A 12,104-nucleotide genomic window follows, 5' to 3' on the forward strand; every position below is an offset into this window, starting at 1 on the left:
GGGGGGGCTCACAGGGAGTATGGCTACGCCAGGTAGGAGACCTGCGCAAACTCCCTATGCTTACCGGGGGGCTAGAGAGACCGGGCAGGCACCGTGTTATGCAGTGGTGCGCACGGTGTCCCCAGTGCGGGTGCATAGCCCGGTGAGGTATATTCCAGCTCCTCGGATCGGCCGGGCTAGAGTGGGCATCGAGCCAGGTAAGGTTGGGCAGGCTCGGTGCTCAAGTGCTCCAGTGCGCCTGCACGGTCCGGTCTATCCAGTACCACCTCCACATCCCAGCCCTCCGGTAGCAGCTCCCCACACCAGGCTTCCTGTGCGTGTCCTCGGTCCAGTACCACCAGTACCAGCAACACGCATCAGGCCTACAGTGCGCCTCGCCTCTCCAGCGCTGTCGGAGCCTTTCTCCTCTCTCCTGCGCTGCCGGAGTCTCCCGCCTATCTAGCGCTGTTAGAGCTTTCCTCATCTCCAGCGCTGCCGGAGTCTCCCGCCTGTTCAGCGCAGCCAGAGCCTTCCTCCGACACAGCGCTGCAGGAGTCTCCCGCCTGTTCAGCGCAGCCAGAGCCTTCCTCCTCTACAGCGCTGCCGGAGTCTCCCGCCTGTTCAGCGCAGCCAGAGCTGCCAGTCTGCATGAAGCAGCCAGAGCTGTCAGTCTGCATGGAGCAGCCAGAGCTGTCAGTTTGCATGAAGCAGCCAGAGCTGTCAGTCTGCAAGGAGCAGTCAGAGCTGTCAGTCTGCATGGAGCAGTCAGAGCTGTCAGTCTGCATGGAGCAGTCAGAGCTGTCAGTCTGCATGAAGCAGCCAGAGATGTCAGTCTGCATGGAGCAGCCAGAGCTGTCAGTCTGCAAGGAGCTGCCAGTCTGCAAGGAGCTGCCAGTCTGCAAGGAGCTGCCAGTCTGCAAGGAGCTGCCAGTCTGCAAGGAGCTGCCAGTCTGCACGGAGCCGCCAGAGCTGCCAGTCTGTAAGAAGCCGCCAGAGCTGTCAGCCTACATGGAGCAGCCAGAGCCGCCAGTCAGCGTGGAGCAGCCAGAGACGCCAGTCAGCATGGAGCAGCCAGATCTTTCAGTCTGCCAGGATCCGCCAGTCAGCCAGACTCTTCCAGATCTGCCAGTCAGCCAGACTCTTCCAGATCCGCCAGTCAGCCAGACCCTTCCAGATCTGCTAGTCAACCAGACCCTTCCAGATCTGCCAGTCAACCAGACTCTTCCAGATCTGCCAGTCAGCCAGACTCTTCCAGATCTGCCAGTCAGCCAGACTCTTCCAGATCTGCCAGTCAGCCAGACTCTTCCAGATCTGCTAGTCAACCAGACTCTTCCAGATCTGCTAGTCAACCAGACTCTTCCAGATCCGCCAGTCAGCCGGGATCTGCCAGAACTGCCAGTCGGCCAGGATCTGCCAGTCGGCCAGTATCCGCCAGTCGGCCAGTATCCGCCAGTCGGCCAGGATCCGCCAGTCGGCCAGGATCTGCCAGATCCGCCAGTCGGCCAGGATCTGCCAGATCCGCCAGTCAGCCAGGATCTGCCAGATCCGCCAGTCAGCCAGGATCTGCCAGATCCGCCAGTCAGCCAGGATCTGCCAGATCCGCCAGTCAGCCAGGATCTGCCAGATCCGCCAGTCAGCCAGGATCTGCCAGTCAGCCGGGATCTGCCAGTCAGCCAGGATCTGGTAGATTTATCTACATGCCTGAGCTTCCTCTCACTCCTGAGCTTCCTCTCACTCCTGAGCTTCCTCTCACTCCTGAGCTTCCCCACAGTCCCGAGCTGCCACAGTCCCGAGCTGCCCCTCAGTCCCGATCTGCTCCTCAGTCCAGTGGGTTTCTGGGTGAGGACTACTAGGCCATGGTCGGCGGCGAGGGTAGACTATCCAGGGACGCGAGGAGAGGGGACTAAGACATTAATTGAGTGGGGTCCACGTCCTGCGCCGGAGCCGCCACCATGGACAGACGCCCACCCGGACCCTCCCTATTTGTTTTGAGGTGCGTTCGGGAGTCAGCACCTTAGGGGGGTTCTGTCACGCCCTGGTCGAAGTATTTTGTGTTTATCTTTATTTATTTGGTCAGGCCAGGGTGTGGCATGGGTTTTTGTATGTGGTGTGTATATATGGGGGGTTGTAGCTAGTGGGGTGTTCTAGATAAGTCTATGGCTGTCTGAAGTGGTTCTCAATCAGAGGCAGGTGTTTATCGTTGTCTCTGATTGGGAACCATATTTAGGCAGCCATATTCTTTGAGTTTGGTGTGGGTGATTGTCCTTAGTGTCTTTGTTCCTGTCGCTGTGTTAGTTGACAGAAGTATAGGCTGTTTCGGTTTTCGTTACGTTTATTGTTTTGTAGTGTTTTGTGTGTATTCGTGTTACGTTTGTTTGATTAAACATGGATCGCAATCTACATGCTGCATTTTGGTCCGACTCTCCTTCACCACAAGAGAACCGTTACAGACAGCGGATATCTGTTTGGCTTGATTTGTTGTATGAGCGCCGTACTCAGATTATTGCATGGTTTGCTTTTTCCGTAAAGCTTTTTTGAAATCTGACACAGCGGCTACATTAAGGAGAAGTATATCTTTAATTCTGTGAATAACAGTTGTATCTTTTATCAATGTTTATTATAGGTATTTCTGTAAATTGATGTGGCTCTCTGCAAAATCACCGGATGCTTGGGAAGCAAAACATTACTGAACGTAACGCGCCAATGTAAACTGAGATGTTTGTATATAAATATGCACTTTATCTAACAAAACATACATGTATTGTGCAACATGAAGTTCTATGAGTGTCATCTGATGAAGATCATCAAATGTTAGTGATTAATTTGATCTATATTTCTGCTTTTTGTGACTCCTCTCTTTGGCTGGAAAAATGGCTGTGTGTTTTTGTGACTTAGCTCTGACCTAACATAATCATATGTTGTGCTTTCGCTGTAAAGCCTTTTTGAAATCGGACATGATGGGTAGATTAACAAGAAGTGTATCTTTCATTTGGTGTATTGGACTTGTTAATGTATGAAAGTTACATATTTCTCAAAATTATTTTAGATTTTTGCGCTTTGCCTTTTCAGCGGAATGTTGTCGAGGGGTGCCGCTTAGCGGAACCCCTAGCTGTATTAATGAAACTACTAGATCATCAACTAAGTTAGGTCACTGTTCAGACGCATGCATTGATCTGTGAGATGGCACCAGAGCAGAAGGCAGATGTTTTACGTGCCCCCAACCGGTTGTGTTTTTTTGTTTGTTTATCTGTGTTGTTTGTAACTTATTTCTTTACTCATTTTGTACATAATGTTGCCGCTACCGTCTCTTATGACCGAAAATAACTTCTAGACATCAGGAATGCGATTACTCACCACGGACTAGCAGAATCCTTTTTCTTCTTTCACGACTCTGACGAGCCTGTATTCCTGTACTCCCTGTTCACTCATGACTGCACGGCCAGGCACGACTCCAACGGCATCATTAAATTTGCATATGACACAACAGTGGCCTGATCACCGACAACAACGAGACAGCCTATAGAGAGGAGGTCAGAGACCTAGCCGTGTGGTTCCAGGAAAACAACCTCTCCCTCAACATGATCAAGACAAAGGAGATGATTGTGGACTACAGGAAAAAGAGGACCAAGCACGCTCCCATTCTCATTGATGGGGCTGTAATGCAGCAGGTTGAGAGCTTCAAGTTCCTTGGTGTCCACATCACCAACAAACTAGAATGGTCCAAACACACCAAGACAGTCGTGAAGAGTGCACAACAAACCTATTCCCCCTCAGAAATATTTGGCATTGCTCCTCAGATCCTCAAAATGTTCTACAGCTGCACCATCAAGTGCATCCTGACTGGTTGCATCACTGCCTGGTATGGCAACTGCTCGGCCTCCGAGGCAAGGCACTACAGATGGTATTGCGAACGGCCCAGTACATCACTGGGGCCAAGCTTCCTGCCATCCAGGACCTCTATACCAGGCGGTGTCAGAGGAAGGCCCTACAATTTGTTGAAGACTCTAGCCACTCTAGTCATAGACTGTTCTCTCTGCCTGTTTGTGGGTGTACTATTTTTTCATTTTAGTAGAGCATTTGATTTAGTGGATCATGAAATCATTTTGACAAAATTATTGCATTATGGGTTTAAGGAGGCAGCATTGAATTGGGAAACAGTCATATTTAACTGACAGGAAACAGTCCACCTATATCAATTGGTCGTTTTCTTCCCCTCATGCTTTAAACTGTGGAATACCGCAGGGCCGCTGCTTTCGGCCACTTCTTTACTTAATATACAGTGGGGCAAAAAAGTATGGTCAATATGTCAGTGTACTGTGTGTTTGTAACCATGTGTTATATGTGAAAATGTGATAGTATTATAAATTATATTTTAATGTTTAACGATTCTTGGAAGATAAGCAAAATAATGACTAAAAGAGATCCTAATAACATCTAAATCATATCTGCATATCTGTGTACGTAGCCAATAAACTTTGATTTGTTTTTATCTTTAATTCCCAATTAGTGAGAACGTACATTTAACCTCTCATCTGTTAAGGCTAGGGCTGATTTCAAGGTTTTACTGCTAATCTACAAAGCATTACATGGGCTTGCTCCTACCTATCTCTCCGTTTTTGGTCCAACCATACATACCTACACGTGGTCACAAGAGGCAGGCCTCCTTACTGTCCCTAGAATTTCTAAGCAAACAGCTGGAGGCAGGGCTTTCTCCTATAGAGCTCCATTTTTATGGAATGGTCTGCCTATCCATGTGAGAGATACAGACTCGGTCTCGACCTTTAAGTCTTTATTGAAAACTCATCACTTCAGTAGGTCATATGATTGAGTGTAGTCTGGCCCAGGAGTGTGAAGGTGAACAGAAAGGCACTGGAGCAACGAACCGCCCTTGCTGTCTCTGCCTGGCTGGTTGCCCCCTCTCCACTGGGATTCTCTGCCTCACACCCTATTACAGGGGCTGAGTCACTGGCTTACTGGGGCTCTTCCATGCTTTCCCTAAGAGGGGTGCGCCACTTGAGTGGGTTGAGTCACTGACGTGATCTTCCTGTCCGGGTTGGCGCCCCCCCTTGGGTTCATGCCATGGGGGAGATCTCCGTGGGCTATACTCGGACTTGTCTCAGGATGGTAAGTTGGTGGTTGAAGATATCCCTCTAGTGGTGTGGGGGCTGTGCTTTGGCAAAGTGGGTGGGGTTATATCCTGCCTGTTTGGCCCTGTCCGGGGGTATCGTCGGACGGGGCCACAGTGTCTCCCGACCCCTCCTGTCTCAGCCTCCAGTATTTATGCTGCAATAGTTTGTGTCAGGGGCCTAGGGTCAGTCTGTTATATCTGGAGTATTTCTCCTGTCTTATCCGGTGTATTGTGTGAATTTAAGTATGCTCTCTCTAATTCTCTCTTTTTTTAGCTCTCTCTCACTCTCTCTCAGAGGACCTGAGCCCTAGGACCATGCCTCAGGACTACCTGGCCTGTTGACTCCTTGCTGTCCCCAGTCCACCTGGTCGTGCTGCTACTCTAGTTTCAACTGTTCTGCCTGCGGCTATGGAACCCTGACCTTTTCACCGGACATGCTTCCTTGTCCCAGACCTGCTGTTTTCAACTCTCTAGAGTCAGCAGGAGCGGAAGATATATTTTATATTTGAGATTCTTCAAAGTAGCCACCCTTGGTCTTGATGAAAGCTTTGCACACTTTTGGCATTCTCTCAACCAGCTTCATGAGATAGTCACCTGGAATGCATTTCAATTAACAGGTGTGCCTTGTTAAAAGTTAATTTATGAACTTTCTTCCTTCGAGGTAGGGGTGGTATACAGAATATACCCCTATTTGGCAAAAGACAAAGTCCATATTATGGCAAGAACAGGTCAAATAAGCAAAGAGAAATTACAATCCATTATTACTTTAAGGCATGAAGGTCAGTCAATCCAGAAAATGTCAAGAACTTTCAAAGCTTCTTCAAGTGCAGTTGCAAAAACCATCAAGCGCTATGATGAAACTGGCTCTCATGAGGACCGCCACAGGAAAGGAAGACCCAGAGTTACCTCTGCTGCAGAGGATAAGCTCATTAGAGTAAACTGCACCTCAAATTGCAGCCCAAATAAAAGTAACAGACACATATTAACATTAAATGTTTTGAGGAGACTGCGTGAATCATACTTTCATGGTTGAATTGCTGCAAAGAAACCACTACTAAAGGACACCAATAATAAGAAGAGACTTGCTTGGGTCAAGAAACACAATCAATGCACATTAGACCAGTGGAAATCTGTCCTCTGGTCTGATAGTTCAAATGAGAGATTTTTGGTTCCAACCGCGTCTTTGTGAGACGCAGAGTAGGTGAATGGATTGTATCCGCATGTGTGGTTCCCACCTTGAAGCATGAAGAAGGAGGTGTGATGGTTTGGGGGTGCTTTGCTTGTGATGCTGTCAGTGATTTATTTAGAATTCAAGGCACACTTAACCAGTATAGCTACCACAGCATTCTGAAGCAATACACAATCCCATCTGGTTTGCGCTTAGTAGGACTATCATTTGTTTTTCAACAGGACAATGACCCAACACACCTCCAGGCAGTATAAGGTCTATTTGACCAAGAAGGAGTGTGACGGAGTGCTGCATCAGATAACCTGGCCCCCACAATCACCCGACCTCAACATAATTGTTATGGTTTGGGATGAGTTGGACCGCAGAGTGAAGGAAAAGCAGCCAACAAGTGCTCAGCATATGTGGGAACTCCTTCAAGACTGTTTGGAAAGCATTCCAGGTTAAGCTGGTTGAGAGAATGCCAAGAGTGTGCAAGCTGTCATCAAGGCAATGGGTGGCCTCTTTGAAGAATCTCAAATATAAAATATATTTTGATTTGTTTCACACTTTTTTTAGCTACTACATGATTCCATGTGTTATTTCATAATTTGTAAATATTCATTATCATTCTACAATGTAGAAAATAGTAAAAATAAAGAAAAATCCTTGAATGAGTAGGTGTGTCCAAACTTTTGACTGGTACTGTATATAAATATTTTTTTACAAACATTTAAACATTTCATTCATTTCATTGCCCGTACTCAGTTCAACCTACATAGCTGGGTAGATCAATGGAGATTGCTTAGCAATAGAGAAAAATAGACATCTTGAATTGGAATCAGTACATAGGTGAGATTTATTCATTCAGAGCACAGTACGCAAACTCAGATCCATATAGCGAAAAATAATGACATTTTGCAGATGAAAGTCAATGAGTGTCATGGCCAAATCAACATTATTGACTGCTTGTGGAATAAAAACAAAAACAAAGAAAGCAGCCTGTGTGGAAGAACATCACGTGTTATGGTGATACTTATCAACAGATGAAGAGTGAACCCCTGGATTCAGATGTACAGAAACGGTAGCTATGTTAATGACAGAGCAATTGATGCCAGCTAGCTAACGTTACGTTCTCTTCCAAGTCATCACGTATTGTTAGCGTCTCAGTGTGTTCTGTTATCAATCTGTGATGTAAGATTCAATCATTGATGCATGAGCTCCCATGTGCCACAAAAATCAGTGGGTAATTTACCTTTGTGGATGCTAGCCCAAGCCCATCCCACTGCAATTTGTCATTGAGAGAACATGTCCCTTCGAGACTAATTAACATATTCTGAACATAGGCAGTAAACCTATTTATTCCATTTTCCAACCAAATATATAATTGGACTATTCTCACCGAACAATAATTTTATTTTCTTCCTCAGACGTGTTGTAGGCCTGCACACAGTTACATATAAATACAAACTAGCCAGGCCTAGAAAAGGGCAACATTTACAAGTGAATGCATGGCATAGCTGACATTATACCCTTGTATTGCAGAAAAGACTAGATTAAATAAAGATGAAATATTAGCGCTGAAATCTTATAAGAAAAACAGCCCATACGTCAGCTACTTTTTTTTCAAGTTTCTCTTTTATTATATGAAATACTTGAATCAAAGCTTCTAGTACACAAATTCTGTGAGAAAATGTTTTCCCTTTAAAACTTGTCATTTTAAGATGAACCTTTCCACTTCCCACAACTTTTATTTCTGGATGACAAATTTGTTATGACACATCAGCATTCAGTATTCTACCGGTAGAATGGGATTTATTTCCAGGTTGTCCCCATTGAAAGTTAATTAAGGACTTTTTCATCTTGGTCCAGCACTATTGAGTTTGGTCTTCTAGAATCTATTGTGCTTTCAATACTGTACATGGGGAGAAGACACATCCTGGGAACAGACCATTTTGATTGGAACAAACTATAAACAAAAACAATGAATAATGTTTACAACCCAATGTGCTGCAGACCAGTCATCATTGCTCCGAGTCCAGCCGGTCTGGCCCTGTTCCTGACCAAGGCTCCTGAGGCTTTCACCTGGCTGTGACCGACTGATGATCCCCAACTCCACACAGACATTTATCACACACTTTTACATGATTGAGTTGTTTATTTAATTAGCAGTTTATTTATATATATGGACTGTACACTGCAATTCAGCTCTAAGCTGCCAATGTTGTTCACCTTGACAATAAACTAAAACATTGTGAATGGTAGAGTTATGGTATAGTACTTTCTGCTTTCGAATCATCAGACATACAGTGGGTAATTTAATTGTAGAATACACTTTTGCAACCATACCCATATGCCTATTGCATTGTTGGTGGAGTAGAGAGGTTATTTCTTATTTCTAGAGCGGCTATTTCTTTCTTGATCAAGACCTTTCTTCGGCAGATAGATAGATAACGATAGATAAAGACCACCGCATTTATTATTCAGACAACAGTCGAGTTGCTCCACCAAATCGCATGATAACAGTGCCTAAAACTAGTTTATTCATCTCCTCTGTCATTTTCTGTGTATTATTTCGCTGCTCTAACAAGGCAGTAAAGACAACGGGGGAAATATGTTTACAGATTTCCCGCAATCATGAAACACCAATGAGATAAGACTCAAGAACTGTCAGAAACGCGAAGAAACCTTTTTGCTCATCAAGACCTGAACCCAGACAGCTGTTGGTGTCTGCTACGATCATTTCAGCACTGGTAAATCAAGTCTGATCGATTTCGAGTTTATTTGAACTGTTGTGCTGTGGGATTCTGTGTTTTACATTATAGCCATTACCATATATATGATTAAATATTATCTGATGTTGGCTGTGTGAGGTATCTGCATTTGTGCACTTGAGCATCATCATGAGATTAAACAACTGCTTGCTACATCCACTTGCCTGTTTGTGTGTGTGACAAGAACTGAGTAACATGGTGTGACCTGCATGTTGCAAAACTGTAGATAACAGCCCAGCAGATGCTTTGTCCTTGTGTTTGTATGTGACAATATTGAGCACATGGGGTGACATGCTGTATCTTACAAAGTTATGGTTAATCAGATATAGGGAGGGGTGGTCATCACGAGGTTTAACTGAGATGGAAAAATACTGAACAACACAATAGCAGGAACTGAGCAACTGTTATAACTAGGGGGTGATCCCAGAACAGTGAGAATCTATACATCGACAGAGGGTCGACTCCAAGAAGCGCCAAGAGGCGGGGACCAGCCTGAGCACCTGCGATAGGCTGAGCAAGTCTAAACCACGCTCAGCCTCTACTGTGATAGGCCAACAGACGGTTGGAACTATGTCTAATCAAATCAAATCAAATTTTATTTGTCACTTACACATGGTTAGCAGATGTTAATGCGAGTGTAGCGAAATGCTTGTGCTTGTCTATCACAGTATAAGAACAACTGTTTACGTACATAGTGTCAGTTCCCTGTTCTGCCCTGCGTGGTATTATAGTGAGCCCGTATATACGAAAGTTGCATTTGCCATTTATTGCTTAGCTAATAAAAGTACATAGAGTACAATCAGTGACTCAGTGCTATAACTTCTGATACCAGATTTGAATTGACGCAACCGTAACAATGCTAACCAGGCGTTAACAGCAACACTAAATTATCCTAAATTAGCTAGCTAGATAGTTTGTAGTCTAGCTAGGATTATCGTGTGTTGAGTGAGTTTCACATTTTGGGGAAGCAATTTTTTCACCACAAAAAGGCACCTTTATAACAAATGATTGCATGCCTATATCATTGCATTTGCAGACTAATGTAAGCCTACTGTTCCTAATGTGATGAGTAGATTGGATAGTGATAATTTAGGCTATTAATAAACGCGTAGTGGCATAGGCTATATCAGATAAATGTATTTCCTTTGCACAGGGAAAATGTGGCCTTTGATAAGCGTGATGCAATTCTACTACACTTTATATGACTGAAGACATTAGCAGAATATTTTTTAACACGATAGTAGCCTAGGCCACCTCTGACACTGACAACATATCAATAAAAACGAAGTTGTCTTGAATGCAACCATTTAACTTGACAAATGCTGGATACATTCTACCGATGACCATGAAAAGGGAAGAAGCAAATTATACAATATGATGTCCACATCGCCTGGAGGAGGACATTGTCCAAAACAACTCCATTGGTGATTAAATATTCACATGATAACCCATTGATCATTTTCTGAGAACTCTTTTCATAAGAGGGAAAATGTATCTACATTGCAGCATAGGACAAAGGCCTCAATGGGATAGGACAACCTGCTGTGTTGACTATTGTGTGTTCCAGGCCAAAAATAGATTTCATCTTTATATGATACTAAAACCCCAGAATGAATTAAACACAACCAAATACTTAAGAGCCCTGATTGTATATGTGACCTGAATAAGTGATTTTCTAACATCAGGTGTGCTTCTCATGTGTTTATGTACTGTAGGTTCACCAGCTGACCTCTATCAAGACACCCATGTCAACTGGATTCCCACTGTGAAGATGAGCAGTACTGCAGCAGCACGAGTTTCTACTTCCACTACTTTGTCCTTTTCCAGATATGAAAAGAGACATCCCTCAGTTATATGAGATGGTAGTTATATGCTGTGCTTTGGTCAAACTGAATGCTTCTGTTGTGCAATTTGAAAAGAGCACCTGTTTTAACTAGGCAAGCCAGTTAAGAACAAATTCTTATTTACAATGATGGCCTAGGAACTGCCTTGTTCAGGGGCAGAACGACTTATTTTTACCTTGTCAGCTCGGGGATTCGATCTAGCAACCTTTCACCTTGTCGTCATGACAAAAGTGCCCCCTTAAACCGTGTGAATATTTTTTTTAAATATTTGGAACGTGTAAAATACTATTGCTTATGATATTGTAAACATACTGTACTTTAATAGGCTATTATATGGGTGAAATACAAAAGTAATGTCATCTCTGCTTTGCCTAGCCCCATTGAATAAAAAAGTATTTCTTATAGCCCAACTATTTTTTCTCATTTACAATTTAAACACACTAAGCATAGACCATGTAATTGTTGTGGTAGTCTTTGGCAAACCATCTTCATTATCACAGTGGCGCCTCCAAGTGCCACTCAGACCTTCTGGGAGAAAAGTATCTGGCATTGAACTTGGTGGTAGTAGTTGTATGTTTGAAGCTAAGGATCCCAGCATCTCCTACTTCCAGATGTTTCACCACCTAGATTACAATGGTTGGATTTGCACTAAACAATTTCATATCAGCACAAGGCATGTACCAAATCTAGTATAATGATTAGCCTCATACATTATCTACTGGTATTGGTTTTAGACTGAGAACATGTAAACTAAACAATGTGCGAGTTAAGCTATTATCTACTTCAGATGCACAAAGTCAAGAGGTGCATTGCAAATGCCTATAAGGCTAATGCCATCATACTGTAGGGCAGTGGTTCCCAACTCCGGTCCCCTAGTACCCCCAACAGTACCATTTATTATAGCCCCGGACAAACACACCTATTTCAACTTGTCAACTAATCATTGGGCTCTCTGAGTTGACTCAGGTGTGTTTGTCCGGGGCTACAAAAAAAAACATGTGCTGTTGGGGGGTACTCAAGGACTGGAGTTGGGAACCATTGCTGTAGGCCTATGGCTGCATTGGCATTGCATTCCATTATCAGCTGCAAGATGGGTTCACATGGCTGATATCCTGAAAAAAATATGACATTCAAATTAAGCTAATTGGAGAGCTTATGACTGAACAAAAAGGTAATGTTCATTTGAGAATACAACACAGAAACAGACATTGGAG

The sequence above is a fragment of the Oncorhynchus tshawytscha genome, linkage group LG28, assembly GCF_018296145.1.
Source record: "Oncorhynchus tshawytscha isolate Ot180627B linkage group LG28, Otsh_v2.0, whole genome shotgun sequence".
Taxonomy (NCBI): domain Eukaryota; kingdom Metazoa; phylum Chordata; class Actinopteri; order Salmoniformes; family Salmonidae; genus Oncorhynchus; species Oncorhynchus tshawytscha.